Below are 18056 nucleotides of genomic sequence, written 5' to 3'. Positions count from 1 at the left end.
AAACAGCAAACCCGGAGAGGTGATTATCTAGGGGAATTGACCAGCGAGCTTAAACCGGGTGATTACTTTACAGAATTTGTTTCAGGGGGACCCAAACATACATACAAACTATTAATCTCTCGTCTCTGAAAGATTTGGTTCAGAATTTTGTGAGTCCTGATCGAGACACCCCTCCTGAAAAAATCTTGATTGAAGGGACCCAAATTCATAGAAATTAAAAAGAGTTTCAGCTAGAAAATAGACCACACAGGAAAACTTTTCAGATTGTGTACAATAAGAGAGTATTGAAGTCTGACTACAGTTCGTTGCCCTATGGATACTGAAGGAGGTTTCGATGTACGTCTTTCCATCCCTTTTGCAGCAATCATATCAGGACCCTCTAGTTCAGGGAAAAGTTTTTTTGTGAAAAAACCTTCGAAAACTCTTCACAGATTCTGTTGCAAATTCCTGAGAATATATTATTATGTTATAGCTGCTGGCAAAAATTATACGATGAATTAGCTTGTAAATTTCCCAATTTAAAATCTGTTGAAGGTATAGCCCCCTCTCTCTGTGATGATTCCTTACTCCCCCCTAACAAAGTCAATTTAATCATTGTCGATGATTTGATGGAGGTGGCTAGTGAAAATGATGAAATACAGAAAGCCTTTACAAAATACACGTACCATAGGGATTTATGTATATTATATCCAGTACAAAATTTGTTTTTTCATGGTAAATGAGTCATACCATAAACTTAAATGCTAATTACATGATTCTTTTTAAAAATCCCAGAGACAAGCTGCAGATTAACACCCTAGTGAGACAGATGTACCCGCGAAACTCTAATTTCTTTTTAGAAGCCTTTGAAGATGCGACAAAACAACCATACGGATATCTCTTGGTAGATTTAAAAGCACAGACCCCTGAAGATTATCAGTTATGAACAGGTTTGTTCCAACCTGATTGGCCTGCCACCTATATTATGAAAAACCCCCAAGGCCAAGCTCTGTAGCTGCTTAATAAGATTATTTTATCAACAGCAGACAACATGTCATCTAGAATGAAAAGAAACCTCCCCCTCTTAAAAAGGTTAGTCAGCGGCTCTTCTCCCCAGAGAAGAATCATTTTACAAGAGGCCTCTGATGATCTTATCAAATCTATTGTTGAAATAGCCATAAACACTTTAAGGGGGAATATTCCTTTGACCAACGCCCAATTATAAAGACTTAAAAAAGAAAAGGACATCATAAAGAAGTTATGTAATAAGAAACAACCTCTAAAAAAGAAGAGAACAACAGTTAACCAAAAAGGAGGGTTTATAGGGTCTTTGTTAGGCATTGCCATACATTTTTTTATAAGATCTTTTAAATGCAAGACGTTAAAAGTATGGAGAATGCTCAGAAAATGTACCTCGTCCCCCAACAACAGATTGACAGACTACGACAAGGACCCGCCACTTCTCCTGAACCTATTATGAAAGCCGTGGAAAGTTGCCTTGATAACGGTATGAAAAGTGTGTTACAGAGAACTGATATGAGTGATTATGAAAAAATTAAATTATATACTGCTTTTTTACAAAGGTATCTGACATTGATTAACTAGGATGAAAAAGAGACTAATACTTTAACATTATTAACCCCTCCTAATGATGCTGTCACTGATAATACACCTGGACCGCAGGCACAGCCTCAAGATGGACAGAGTACTGCTCAAGAGAAAGTTTCTCAAATAGAGGATTATGTTATGAGAAGCGTCCCTCACAGATCCAAGAGGAATGCTGAATTTATTTTACATGCCATGACCCAGAACTCTAGTACTACTTCATGGAATGATCAAGGAGAGTTTATTTTAAGGGGTAATGTGGTGAGAGGGACCCACATGGTTGATTTAATTAAAACAGCCACAGGGGTCAGTAATGTTACAGATCGTCGGGCCCCCACTCCCATCTTTTAAATAAAGTCCCAGCCAATGTTTCCCGGGTAATTCTGAGGATGAGTGTTCACAATGATCAAAGCAAGATTTTTATTAATTTTCCCCTTAGGCAGTTGGTCACATGCTAAAACCCCATAAAACTATTTTGTGTAAAAGGGTTACTAGTTAGTATTGAGGTAAGTTGTAAAGTATTCATGGTCACGCTAAATGACTCAGTTTCGTTTAATCAGTAATCAAAGAGAACCGCTCTTTGTTGGGAGACCTCTATGATGTTCTCAAACACAGCATAGATGATTAGGTTTACAGTGTCCGGCAGCGGAACAGAAAAGCGCATTTCAAGACGCATGTTTCCTGTTTTAACTAGAGAAAAATGATCCCCTACTTCTTGGTCGGGGGTTAAATCAAAAGCATAAAGGGTGTACCCCCTAGAGTAATCGGAACGATCGATAATCAGAGGTTTGTCTTTCAGATGTCTTCCAGTGGCCTGTATTAAGCTATAATACTCCCTAACAGAGTTGTGCGTATTATCTGTTAAACCTATGACTACAAATTTAGGCAGTTGCCCCAGAAACATGTTTTCTTGATTACTAACTCTGAGCACTCTAGGGATACTATAAACCTTGACAGCGACCCTTTCAATAGGATATTTAGTATTTGAAGTCATCAAGGCCTGAGCATGTCCTATTTTCACATCCGGAGACACTTTAACTTTCTTGACATAAAGAGAGGCTTCTAAAAGGTGAAGTTTATACTGGTTTGCATCGCCTGCCATTAAACAAAACCTATCACTAGCCCTAATCATTTTAATTTTTACATCAATGCCGTTTAACATGAGTTTTTCTTTTAAAAAATATCAGAATGTAGAGGTCTTAAAAGTTCAAATACGGATATAAACACATCTTTGTCTTAAACCTGCGTTTGCTCCTGCAGGATCTCCAGTATCCATATTGCCAGCGGTGTCTTTAAAATACATTCCTGCCGAAAATTGAGATTCCAAGGTTTCCTTACCATAATTGAGCAAGACTTCTATAAGACTTCTATAAGGATATGTGCTACTACTCTGGCTAATTAATCTTTAGACTAAGGAAACGCATACTTGTGAGAAAATTGTAGCTATAGGATAGCTGATAATGCTTACAGGGCTATTGACATCTTGATCAGTGTTATCTGCTTTTGTGATTTTACAAGCAAGTCTTAAAAGAGTGTTATTTAAGACCAGATAATCCTGCCCGTTTCCTGCAATATAAAATTCAAGAGGGGCGGTGACCGAAAGGGCACAGAGCAGTGGTATTTCAACATAAAGGCTTTTATCTATACTTGTCTGGGTGTAAGGCAGGGTGAATAAACCCAGTTCAGATTTTAGACATTCTTGAGATAAATGATGAACTAGAGCCATGTTTTAAAAGATGTTTCTAGTTTTCTTTTTACGACGTGCCTTTGTTTTTTTAACAGACCTCTTCCTCCGCGATCTGCTGCTTAATGCTTTAGAAGGTGCTCGTCTAGCCCTTTTACGGGATCGGCTTCGAGCTCCTGGAGGTTTTTTTCTATAGTCTCTTGACATCGCCATTAACCCCGACCCTGATTGGGACTCCTTGTGGTTGTGAGTGGCGTAGGATGTTATCACGTTCGACACCACATCCTTCGCAATATTTTTAGTCGCTAACTTTAAATGAGGTTTAGCTATATCAAAACCACGTCTAAGTAAAGGCATAGCTTTTCTAAAATGCCCTCTGAATATACCCCCCATCCCCGGGCCATACATTACCGGAGCCCCGGTAAACCTTGATTTTTGTAATATTGTATATAAGGGTTAGAATCTCCATAGACTCTCATTTTCGTTTTCTTTTCAATTATATATAAAAAGACTGTTTAACAGGTCTGAAGTGGACTGAAGACTGAAGACTGTTTTGATCCGTCTTAAGTTGCAAAGTTATAGTGTCAATACTATTCTTACTGACAGCCACATAACAAGGTCTATCATAAGTTATTGTTACTATTTCACTGGGGGATCCATTAATAGGAACACATCTTAGAAGGGGGATGTAGCTATCCCCCACTGCTTGATGGGTTATTATATCAGTGTATACATACAATCAAGTGTAATCAAGTGTAAAATCCTGCTCTAATGTCTACAGGATAAAACCCCCTCTTATAAGCTTTCTCAGCGGCGGCTTCATAGAACCCCAAGATCCTTCCTAATTGATCCTCTGTATACAGGTACAATTTGGCATCTCCATGCATATAAACTTTTCTTTCTACAGATTTGTATAACAACTCTATGTTGATCAATCTATCTCGAAAAGCATTATTCATAGCGTTTATTAATTCCTTTACAGAATCATAATAACCGGCGGCTATTTTAAATACTGCGTATCTATATTACGGGTAAAAATTCTATTCTCTGCATCACTTATATTTTCTCACGTATAAGGGTATTGGATCTCTGCTAATCCAACTTCCCATTTTCCTTGGAGATTCACAGGTTTTGTTAACCGTATAGTAAAATCGGCTATAGTGTTCTTCGGAAATATATTCTTTGAGGCGTTACTGGGTTGAGTCACATAAAAGGAGGATTGATCCATCTTGTCAGTAGCCTCAGTGTAATGAAACCTACAATGATGGAGTCCCCTTAACCCTTTGCGGTCCATTGTCGGACTGGGTCCGACATTGCAATTATTCCTCACAGGTCCTTTGTCGGACTGGGTCCAACATCATTATAGCAACGCAATAAATGGGTGTTTAGTCGTTTTTTCTCCGGAAAAAGCCGAGAAAACCATTCAATTGCCGAGTGGGAGCGACAGGAGCCGAGACAAGTCGAAAAATTTTTTTTTTAAAAAAAGGCGTATCTCATGAATAGTCATACATGGTATCAGGTATCAGATAACGGGGGCAGACGTAAGTAAACAAGTTGGCTGACTGAATCAGCGCACAGAAAACACAGACATTTGCAGAGCTTTTTTGAGATGTTATAGTAATAAAATAATGACTTGGATGGCATTATTGAGGAGTTTGGTGATAAAACGAGTGATCCGGAGATGATCAATCGGTATGTACAACTATTATTATTATTATTATTATTATTTATTTCTTACATAGGTGAACGCTATAGCAAACGAAAGGGTGGGGCGGGGCTGGAGATGCCTAGTGAGTGCTTTGTTGATATACTGGGCCATTTAAACCCGTTTGACTGTGGAAAAAATACTTTTAAACAGCACGTCTAAAATTAACTGCGCGTGTGAAAATTAATTAGACCTGACGTGCCTGACGCGCGATTAATAAATGGACCGCAAAGAGTTAATATCCTGCAACTGCTTAGCTTCGAACCAGCTGTTAAATTTGTCTGGCCAACCCCTCCACTTTATAAGACAATACTTTTTACCTTTTTCTTTTTTCTTGGCTAAGATTTTCTCTACCGTAAACAGTCTATCTTCTAACCCTTTTATCTTCTGTAATTCAAGCTCCTCTCCGTCATAATCCTTCAGCCTGTATACAGGGGGTTTCCTAGGCAATCGTTTGGATATATTAAAAATGTCATCCGTGTATGTCTGCTCGTAACCTTTTATAAAGGGGGCCTTAGTTTTGATACTCTAACAGCATCCCCAATCTGAAACTTAAATTTGGGTGGTTTGTACAGAAATTCCTTAGTATATAGGTTCTAAAATACTTTAAAGGAATTGCTTTCATTAACTTCTGAAGGTTTCATTTTAATACTTATATGGTAAGAATTATTATAAGAGCCAACAATTTCTTCGAGCTTATCTAAATACCTGTGAGTGCTGAAGGCTGTAAAATATTTCGTAATTTTAGTCTTTAGGGTCCTATTATACCTTTCAGCAACAGAGGCTTTTAATTCAGTACCAGTGGTAAAGTGCGCTTGTGACAGTCTGGCTGAATGGTGTCATCAGAACCAGGATATGAACACACAGCACTGCCAGTGAAATAGTGAATGAAAGCGCTGCTACGCGGTTTATTAATTACGGGAAAATAAAAGGTTTTAACAAACACAAAAACACTTTGTAAAATAAAAATGGCACAGTAGCCAAAACGAACAGACAATAAACAGACAGACAAACGAGTGAAACCAGACACAAACAAGTACACGTAGTAGCAATTGTTAAATATCTCCTCTCTCACCCGTTCTCCACTCACGAACACCCAACCCCGAGTTAGTGAAACGTGCATCTATATATACTGTTGTGCCGGGATTCAATTACTTATTAATTATTCAGTTGAATCCCAGCACGTGAATTAATTATGTGCAACCTCATGCTCACATATTAAATACTTTAAATGCACTTGAAGTGATGTGCCATCCTTGTGCCTAAATACAATTATACATTTTAAATAACTCGTGCTGCAAACACCCATTTATATCCCTGCAGCCATCTCTATACACCAACATTAACACACCACACTCAAAATACAACACAGAAATGCACACAGGGGCGGAGCACATTGCCACAGCGCTATACTATATATTTTTTTAACAAGTTTTGAAAATTCTTTACCTTTATCAGTTTGCAATTTTTTGGGAGAACGACCGCTTTCAAGGATTTTCTTGAAAGCCTTTGTCACACACCCAGCTGTTTTGTTTTTTAGAGGTTGAAGCCATGCAGATTTGGATAAAACGTCTATGCATGTTAACATAAACTATTATTTTTCTTTGACAGACTAGACATATCTACTAAATCAGCCTGCCATTGATCGTCAATATTAGATACAAATATGCAGTGTCTTTTAAAGTTTATTCTAGATGGTTTATGTAGGGTGTAAGGGCAGCAGTGTGGAGTAGTGGTTAGGGCTCTGGACTCTTGACTGGAGGGTTGTGGGTTCAATCCCCAGTGGGGGACACTGCTGTTGTACCCTTGAGCAAGGTACTTTACCTAGATTGCTCCAGTAAAAACCCAACTGTATAAATGGGTAATTGTATGTAAAATAATGTGATATCTGTATAATGTGAAATAATGTATAATGTGATATCTTGTAACAATTGTAAGTCACCCTGGATAAGGGCGTCTGCTAAGAAATAAAATAAAATAATAAGTGTCTTGTTCAGATAACCATTCAGCTATATCCTTATCATTAACCCTACACCCCTACTCACTAAGAACTCTCTGTAGAGATTGTCGGCCTCCAAACCCTCCTGGATTTGAAACATTGTAATAAATTTGTTTAATTTGCTGAAGAGTCATCCCTTCAGAAAAAAGTCAAACAAATGTGGTGATTGTAAAGAGCAAAAGGGTTTATTCACTCAGTTTACAGATTAACAGTTATAATTGGATACTTTAAATGATGCATAAACAGGCGTTTCAAAGTAACGCATTAAACAAGATACAGTATATTTTACAGCTCTAGAGATATCAGTATTCAAACCATTGACGAGATGATAAAGACAGGCTTCAGACACGTATGTATACATCACAAGTAAATACTCCCATTTACAAGGGTACACAGTGTAAAACATTAAAGGTATTTCACATTTTACAGAATCAGCAATCATTTCAGCCCAATATTTAGGATCCACTAAGGCATGTATTTCAAGAGTAGCTCTTTTTAGCTCAGGGAAACGTTTTGCATCGACAGACAAAGGGTTTTTAAAGAGGTTCCGACAAGCCAATTTGTCAACTACAAGTTCAAACAGAAGCCCCTCCATCTCACTCTGCATTCTGTCTCGAGTCATGTGGTTCCCCATTTCAAAGTCAAAAGCACCGTAATAAGACAGAGGAGCCTGGGGGTCGGTAAAGTTTCTATGATAGAAAGATCTAGTTATCTTGTTAACCACTTCTTGAGTCCTTTCGTTCAGGTCCTGTTGCAGCTGCTGGAGTTTCTCTTTTATGTAAGGTTCAGGTCTCAGTTCAATTAAACAATCCTCAATCAGTTTCTGAATCTTGTTCAGAGGTAGGAAAAAATCGAGTAGATGAAGAGCCTTAGAAACCCGAATCTTTAACCAAGTGGGCAGTGACGTCAGACAGAAGCAGGAACTAAAACACTGACACCAGGCACTGCAGTTTCAAAATAATAAAGACGCAGCAGCGCCGTTTTATTTTTAAATACAAAAATAAATAAAATATTTAAACAAAAACACTGTGCTCACAGAGCAAAACAAAACAGTCAAACAAAACAAATCTCGCAGATAAAATAATAAATAATACAGGTCAGGCTGGACTGTAGCCTTCACTGTTCCTGTATCTTTTTTGGTTACGTTTTTCTCGCTCCTCGCTCTCCCTCCATTCCTCTCATACACTCATCTTGAGTGCAGTGAGCTGCAGGCTTTTATGCATGTGACCATCTCCCGATTTACATAAATACATAACGATAATAATAATAATAATAATAATAATAATAATAATAATAATAATAATAATAATAATAATAATAACTAGAGTTGCTAGCAGCTATAAATGTTTCCAAGCAGTTATCGTGAAATTTAAGCGCATTGGTTATTAGAGATGAAATGTTATTATCACAACTGTGCTAACTGTGTAAATTTTGGTACAAATATGAGAATACTTTTGAAAATTCCCCGAAATTGTTATTAAATCTAAGATGGCTGCCACACCATGTGACCAAAGACCGCCATATTGACCAGGGCACAACATCCCATAGTCCTCTACATCCGTGTCAAATTTTGTGCATTTTGGTGCAGCCGATAAGAAGTTATAGGCAGTTTTATAGCCAGGTGTGTATGTTGATGATGTCATACATAACTGTTTTACCTTAAGGAGAGGTCAGAGGTCACGGGCAATTACATTTCATAGAGCACATATGACTTCCTATACATGTTCCATTATAACTTTGACCCTGTCGGCACGCCCTAGGAGTTAAAATTTCAACGTAAATTCCAATATGGCCGCCGCTCCGTGTGAGCAATCGGTTTCAATCTTCAGCAGTTATTACTTTACAACGGTCTGTACAATTGTGTTGACACTGAAGAGCATAAGAGCAACAGTGTTTTTGTTATGGGTTGCAATTTTTTTACAATTATCAATATGGCCGCCAAACCACATGACCAAAATGTGTCATTTTCATATCACCAGTAATTTACGTGAGTCTCTATGGTCTTATAAAGTTTCATGACTGTAGTGTATTGCACCTTGGATTTATGCACGAATGTATGAAAATAGAGCCATCGTGAAACTGTTATTTGCGCGCTGCGGCCATGTTTTCTAACGAAAAAGCGTGGATTTTACAAACGGTAGAAAGGACCTGGTCATGAACATGCGTGCCAATTTAGGTGTCGATTGACGTTGCGGTTTAAGACAAGAAGACTGTTGAATATTTGGCGCCAATCCAGCATAGCGGGCAAAATAATTGTTCAATCAACTTCGATTGAACATATGTTTTTTATAGGCCATTGCTGCACTATCTGCTGCCAATTTCCCAAAATTTCCCAAAATTTCCACAAGATCCAATATGGCGGTCGAACCATGTGACTTTTTCATTTGGGAACGCCAGGCTGGTTGTCCAGCAATAGGCATCTACTTACGTATGCGTTTTCATAACTCTGCGATGTGGTTTGGGAAGAAAAATAATAATAATAATAATAATAATAATAATAATAATAATAATAATAATAATAATAATAAACACAGCAATAACAATAGGCTTCCCAGCCTTTGGCTTGGAAGCCTAATAATAATAATAATAATAATAATAATAATAATAATAATAATAATAATAATAATAATAATAATAATAAACACAACAATAACAATAGGCTTCCCCAGCCTTTGGCTTGGAAGCCTAATAAACAAATACAAAATAACACAGGGGCGGAGGGGGAAACCCCGTTCTAAAAATAAATAAACAAATCAGTGTACAGGGCTCTCTACCGCCCTGCTACACCAAGGTATGTGTATTTTAGCTATTATTTATTCAAACCTCCTGTTGATCATTAGGGCATCAAAATGGGTGGTGGGAGGACAGCGCTTGGCTTCTGGAATGCGACTACCACCAATTCGAGCATACATAGATGACATGACAACCATGACTACAACAGTAGCCTGCACTAATCGGTTATTGGGCAAATTAACCAATAACATTGAATGGGCACGAATGCAATTCAAGCCCACTAAATTAAGGAGCATCTCTATAATTAAAGGCAAAGTAGTAGATAAAATATTCTTCATTAATGGTGAGTCAATACCAACAGTGTCTGAGAAGCCAGTGAAGAGTCTTGGGAGATGGTACGACGGGGATCTAAAGGACACAGTTCGTGTGGGAGAAGTTAGACAACAAGCAATGGAAGGGTTGAAGAGCATAGACAGCAGCGCTGTACCAGGCAAACTAAAACTTTGGTGCTTTCAGTTTGGTCTACTGCCGCGGTTGCTGTGGCCACTGACTGTGTACGAGGTTTCTTTGACAACAGTAGAGAAGCTGGAAGCTTTAATCAGTTCATACATCAGGAAATGGTTGGGAGTTCCACGCTGCCTCAGCAGAGTGGGACTTTATGGTAATGGAATGCTGCAGCTACCAGTCTCCGCTCTAACCGAGGAATTTAAGTGTGCCAAGGTCAGACTGGAAACGACAAATGCGTAAGGGAAGCAGCACCTGTGTTGAAAACTAGAAGAAAGTGGGCGGCAAAGAAAGCTGTGGAGGGTGCAAAGGCTGCCCTTCGAATTGATGATATCATAGGGCAAGTTCAGCATGGAAGAGGGGGTCTTGGTCTCAGTTCAGCTCCTCCTACATGGCACAAGGCAGCCCCAGCTCAACGGAGGAAGCTGGTTGTCAACAAGATGCAAAAGCAGGAGGAGAGGATGAGGTGTATAAAGGCCATTTCCCAGGCCAAGCAGGGAGAATGGATGAGATGGGAGAGTGTGGAACAACGCAAGGTTGGCTGGCAAGACCTATGGTCAATGGAACAGAGCAGGATCAGTTTCCTCATCAGGTCAACATATGATGTTCTCCCATCACCACAGAACCTAAACCTCTGGGTAGGAGAGGATCCCTTATGTCCTTTGTGTTCATCACCTGCAACATTAAGGCAGTTTGACAGGATGTAAGGTGGCGCCATGACCTGGTGCTGTGATGTTTGGCCTTAGCATTGGAAGACAAGTTTACCCAGTGGAGGTGGGTTGTCGAGGATTTGTGGCACACTCTACAACCTGGTTTCTCAGAGACGTCGGATTCAGTGGCCAAGAGTTGTGTCGCACAGTGACGATCTTATCTGAAGCAGGAGAGAGGAGCAGCAACTGGCTGTGGTTGAGACGGAAAGATTCTGGCTGGGGATCTCAAGCACAATAGAAAGAAAGAAACGCTGATGTACGGGTAAGTAAGCTAGGCTGAGTTGAGTGGGGGATGGAGGGGGGTGATGCTGGGACGCCAGAATCACCGTCGAGCCCTCTTGAGGTGTCGTGGGCTAGTCGACGAAACACTGAGGATGGAAGGTGCCCACTTGAAGACCCCAGAGATGTACCCTACTTAGCTCAATCCAGACGGTTGTCATGCTGATGCGCTGGGGAGACCGCACTGTGGTTGATCCCCGGAGCCAGCATCGCAGCCGTTGTGTGTGCTGATGCGCTAGGGAGGCAATAAGCTGATCCCTGGAGCCAGCATTACACTTCAGCCATCAACACCAGACAGAAGGGTATCTACATCATCATTTGGAAGGAAGCGCAAATAGATGGAGACACAGATGGATCACATTAGTTTACTGTAAAGCTAAGGCTTAGTTGGTGCTTATCTTGGCGAGAGATCATCTTACATTAAATGCTTGTTGACTGACTTCTAAATATATTATTCTTTGGGGGTTATATTCTGTAAAAATGTGAAACAGCTAGTTTAGAGATTGTGATTGTGGTGTTACGTTTAACAGGAAGCTTTCTGTTTTAAAACACCTAGTTTAGAGATATGATGGTTTTCTTTATACATACCGTGGTTAACGTTGAAATGATTCCCTTTGTAAAGGGTATTTTGTATCCTCTTTATGCAATATTCTTTGTTGTTCTCATTCATGCTGTTTGTAAATTCCCAGTCATTCTACAAGGTAATGTATGATTGGTTTAATCTTTCTTCTTTTATAACATATCTATTATAATTTGACAGCAAAAAATCTTAATCTGACAGAAAATAAACAATTCCAAAATAAATGAGGCCCAAATAACTTCTGTAGAGAATTGTTTAGCTTGTAAAATAACATTAAATAGGTTTTTTAGACTATATTTTGAAACTACTTAGAGAACACTGCAATATTAATAATCGGTCAACAGATGGCAGTATGCAGAACGGCTTATCCTTATCCTTTCTCCTACAACCCTAAAACCTTTACAATTTGAACCTGTGTTACCATTTATTGGATTCAAAAACAACTTTAAATCACTTTTTAGAATATGTTGTAATATTAAAATCAACCATTATATAGAACCATGTGTATTATGGAACTACACCGATACCTACCACAACATGGAAACCGGGGGAAATGTAGGGGCCAAGCACATTTTCCTCATACCATCATGGGTTAATTTTCATTATAATATCTGTATAATATACTGATTGTAAAACTGTTTAATATGTTTAGGGATTCTATGTTTGTCAAGAACCCCAGATAATGTTATGGAGGGTCTCAAACATGGTCAAAAAAGAAATACACACGTAATTTTCTATTTTCTTTCTGTCTTTTTCTTCTTTATGTAATAGTTTATAAATTAGGGCACAACAGACACCATTTATAGGGGTGGGCTATTTTTGACGGATATCCGGTTAATGTCAGGAAAAAAGGGCTGGACATAAGGGTCATAAATCACTCAGCGGTGTGGAAAGGGGTTGGGCTTAATGTCATATATTAACCAATAGGGGTGGGGCTTAGGGTCATAAATCAATCAAAAGGGTGGGGCTTCTTGTCATAAATCAATCAAAAGAGACGGGGCTTATAAAAGTGACATTCACTGTATTGCCTTTACTACTTCATTTCACTTTTATTTTGTTCATTACTTTATTTTGAAGAAACGGCATTTGGGATTTTAAGATTCCTGTTAGAGATTTCGAGATATAGGCTGTCATTCCTATTTGTGCTATGTTTTAATGTGTTTTCAGTATTCCAGGCCTGTCAACCATAGAAAGCAGCTGTCATTCCCTGTCATTCCACTTTTATTTTGTGTACTAGTTTATTTTAAATAAAGTGTATTCGGGATTTTAGGATTCCTGTCTGGGATTTGGAGATATTGACCATCCTTGTTGATATCGACCATCCTCTTTTCCCCATTGTAGTCAATGGGCATTCCACTCCCCATTGTAGTCAATGGGCATTCCACTCCCCATTGTAGTCAATGGGCATTCCGTTTTGTCATTCGTTTTAGTCTGTCCCAAGGCAGTAAAGAAACAAATTCATACACACTCCACAGCAAGCTGTGTGGGGAAAAATAACAGTTACCACGGCAACGCAGGTAACTGATTTTGTTTTGTTTTTACCAGCCCACCGAGCAGGTAAAACAAGCTGGTGTAAGCAACTCAACAACAGGGCGCAGCATAGATGGGTCCGGATGGAGGAATCGTGCTTGTATTATTTTTTTATATCTAAACTGCCAGGCAGTGAAATAAAACCGCACATACACGCACACAACAGCAAGCCATGAGGGTAATACAGCAGAAATCACAGCAACGTGGGTGAACTGAATTTTTAAGCACACAGAGAGGGTGGGCTGAGGCAGTCCAGCAGAGTCAACTCCACAGCGGGGCACGGCAGAGCTGGGGTCGGGTGAAGGATCACGCGTCTCTTTTTCTTTTTAAACTGCAATAGCAGAGGAAAACACAAAACAGTGACCACTGTAAGGTTTTAAGCAGACTGCAATTGCAAAGCGATGTAGGCAGTTACAGAGAAAAAGAGTAAACACAGCGTAGTAACTGGACAGGGTGTCTAGCCTGGACTACGTGCAGTAACACGACCGGGGCAGCACATAGCCTACAGCGGAGTGGAGCACCTTCTACAGGCAGAGGGCAATGAGGCACCTCGTGCACTGAGCACCCAAGGGCGCTATGTGTACTGATTTACTAGACACCTGCCTACCAAGCACCATGCGCACAGAGTACCGTAAGCACTATGTGCGCTCTTGCACTAGCTTTGTACCAAGCACCGCACGCAGAGGGTACCCTGTGGGATGATGGCGTTGCAGGTCATACAGGGATGGGACCCCGATATGGGCCTGACTTTGTGCATTAGCACTGAGGCACTGCTCACACTACATTGAACACTGGTAAGTGTTAATGTAGTGTGTACACTCACTAGCGTTACAGCAAGGTATTAACACTGCTCACTGTGCGCCGAGTACCGTCGGCACTTAGTGCACCTCGTACTGTGCAGGGTATGAGCACTAGTGTAGAACCAGTTTACGTATGCACCATGCACTATGTGCACACCATGTATCCTGTTTTTACAGGTACCGTGCAGCACTGTGAGCTATGCGCTAGGTTGAGCAGTGCTTACGCAACAAACTGGGCACCAAGCACCGTGTACATGTACCGATCACTGCTTGTTATGTGGTAAGCAGTGCTTACGTGAACTGTGTACCGTGCGCAACGTGCGTAACTGCACTAGAGAAGTAGAGGTACTAGCGCTTGCACACCACGTGCACTGTGTGTACCAAGCACTGCACACACTACCGTGCACTACCGCTGAGGCGCTGGAATGTACGTCGCCTACGTTGAGCACTTGAGCACTGAGATAAGAATATCACAGGCTATACATGTGCCGCGGTACCGCAGCACTGGAGAGGCCACTACACAAAGTGCGTACCCTGACCACGTGGTCAACACACACACACCTGGTCAGCTCAAAGCGTGTACTGGGTGGGGGGGGGGACTCGGAGCTGAAGCCGTGGTGGGTAAGTTTAAGCAGACAATAAAATATTATATATCTATATCAGAAAGATAGAGAAAGAGAGAGAGAATACACCATTAGATTACACAACGCGACTCACCGCAGTAGTCAGGCTCGGCCGGCAGCTCCACTCGACAGCACGGATACGGCAAGGCCTAGCCCCGTGTAGGAGAGCGCAGCTGGAGGTCAGTCGACAGCGGGGATACAGCCAGGCCTCGCCCCGACGAGGACACGTGTACTCTCAACCACTCGCGGATGACTGCACAGAGAGTCGCTCACATTCGACAGACAGATATAAAGAGTGGCCTACCACGCAAGCGGGGAGACAGAAAGATAAAAGGACTCTGTCCTTAGCTTTCAGCATGAATGCCAGGGAAGTACAACTGACTTGAATCCACTCGAGAAGTTATTTTCTATCAACACGCTCAATCTAGACACAGAGGTATTACCTTACCGTCTTGAGAGGGAAAAAGAGTGAGATATCCCTATGAGCGATGGTTTTATGCCCTCGGTGGGCGGGACCGAGTGCGTCATCCTAGGAATGGGGCCTTTGGCAGCTCTGGTATAGAGAACTCAGCAATACCTACCTCAAGGGCAGGAATATCCCATACATAATGTTTGGTGGTCATCTTCGAATTGAAAGGGAACCACAGCTCCTTTTCCTTTCGGTTTTGAGGTGGGTATTCTGTAGGTCCTGAGATATGTCTTCAGTTTTTCTTGAGTGGTTTCTAGAGTTTTCTAGCCGATTCAAAATCAGCACTCTACTGACTCTGGCAGGAATTAGTGCACAGTGAAAACACTCTGCGTTCCTTTTTATAAAGACAGTGTTGCACACGGGGTTCTTAAAGGGACAGGCATAATTTTTGGCCCCTTACAAGTATACCAGACAGGGTGCCTCCAGTTTCTGGTCTACTGTGTTTAAGTTAATCATACAACTGCATAAGTGGTTCTCTAGATCGGATGTTTTTAAAAAATCACATTAAAATGCTAAATGGGAACAAACATCCTCTCGACATACTAAACAATATTTAAAACTTTTTCAAACTACATTGTGTTTTAAAATACAGTATGCTTCATATAGTTAAACTTCAGGTTTGTTATATATGCACTGTGTGGGAAAGCCATACGCTGTAATGTACACACTATATAAATTCATGAATATGTTACTTATATTTCTTAAATTATTAATAAATGACTTGACAGTCCAGTTCTATCTGAAATCCAGTCATTGTTGTTTGGTATAACTTAAAAAAAAATTGTTTAGTAGTTCTCTGAAGTATTCCCACAAATTGTTGATTACTTTTTGAGGTAGCTTGTGTGATAGAAAAATAATAGAATAATCGCACGAAGAGTTCTAATCTAATGTGTTTGGGTGATCTCTGTGATTTGTATAACCTGAATTATGATATTATATGAAGTTTGATGTTAACATTGTATTAAATTTACAATGTTGAACTAACATGCTGGAATGTGGCCAAGGAGCAGTAGCCTTGTCCAGAGAAGAGTGCATGAGTCAGCAACATGAAAATAGGACATTGTCTCAAATGATAGATATACAAAGAACATTTTGAGACAGTGATAATTCCTCTTTTCTCCCCAGATACTCAGTTAATGTTACCATATATGGATTGTTATTCTTGTATTAGGGGAATCAGCTTTGTGGGACCTGATAGACACCCCATAGCAACTAAAACTCAACCAATCAGAGAAATTGGTAAACAACAGTATCAAAGATACCACAGGTTTGATTCCAGCTGACTAAGGAAGATAAGAATTACCACAAGTCATGAACTCTGTGCAAAAACTGATTATATAAGGAGCTGTTTGACTTAGTGTATTTTGAGCTTCTTTGCGGTTGCTTGCAGAGTCTGCGACACTCTGTTGAATGCTCCAGTTTGCAAACTAAATAAAATCAGTTGCTCCTACTTGTCTCTGGTGATTTGTCCTTACCACGGGTGTACCTGAATGAGGCAGGTGTAAATTTCCACGACACTTGGCTCCTTAAATAATTGAGCTGATGACCCTATATTGTTATTGGTTTTTTACTCATAATAATGTGTTTTTTAAACTAGAAAGTTATTATTTTGGAAATTTGGAGAGAACTGAGGGCTCATCCACCCTTAAATTAATAGTTTTATTTTTTACAAACAAACGAGTCGTCGACGCTCCATCCCACGGTGTGTGAGCATCTCACCCAGTCTAGTTCAAATACAGGCGCGCGAGCCGGCAGTTACACAGACTAAGAGATGCTCTGACAAAATCAAGAAAGGGACAACACATCAAAAACAAACTTTAATACTATATTAAAGAAGACTGAAAACGATAAAGTGTAAAGGAGAGAGAACCAAAGTCTAGAAGATTAAAGAAACAGACACAGTAAGAGGCTGACTGACTTGTGTGATGAAGTGGACTGAGGCTCGTTTTAACTGTGGAACTGGAAGCCACAGGATTGTGAGGTAAGAAATTCACACTAAAAACTAAAATGTATTTTTGTTTTTATTTCTATTGGTGAAGGGAGAACAGGTGCCTGTTATTTTAAAGAGCATTTGAACCGTATATAGGCGTAGGTGTAGAAAGACGGCCAGGTTTTACAGCAGTGGGCCAGCTGAGAGAATTAAAATACTGATAGAGTTTAAGATTTAAATTAAAAATAAATGTGAATAGTTTGAAGTGAAATGGAGAAACGCTGAGTTTTTATTTGGCATATTCACTTCCAGTACCATACATTGATCAGAGAGTAAGATTTCTCATGTTTCAAATGTCCAGGTTTACTTACTCGCTTACTGACATACAACAACCACCAAATGAGGATTTTTTTTAAAATTTAGGGATGGTGATCTTTTGATTTTTAAAATGGATGCAACTGAAAATATCACATCGATTCATAATCCGGGGTTTTCGTGGAGGCATGTGTCTGCAGGCACAGTCATGTTTTATTGATGAGCAAAGAGAAACCTAATCAGAATTTACGGACCACTGTACTTCTCCAGCCAGGACCCCCTTGAAATTAGATATATCTCAATTGTTCTATCCTGGTTTAAATAAATACATTTGAAATTTGTATCCTAATAACCAGCTGTGTCAGACTCATCAGTAATCTTTCAGTGTAAACAGAGAGTATTAGCAGATTAAATAGACATTCATTTCAAACATGTAACTCCCTGACTCTGTTCACACTAGGATTGAGGTGCTTCACTTGAGGTGATGATGTGGAAGTGCAGAGACGGGAGGGACAGTAAAGAAAACCTGGGGATCTACTGACCCGCAACCAGCCAGCATGTGAGGTGATTAGAGCTCTTAGGAAATCAACTGACACACACACACAACACTG

This window comes from Acipenser ruthenus, chromosome 54 (assembly GCF_902713425.1).
Source record: "Acipenser ruthenus chromosome 54, fAciRut3.2 maternal haplotype, whole genome shotgun sequence".
In the NCBI taxonomy this organism is placed as follows: Eukaryota; Metazoa; Chordata; class Actinopteri; order Acipenseriformes; family Acipenseridae; genus Acipenser; species Acipenser ruthenus.
The sequence above is the reverse complement of the archived record's forward strand: the minus strand, read 5'-3'. Positions refer to the sequence as shown.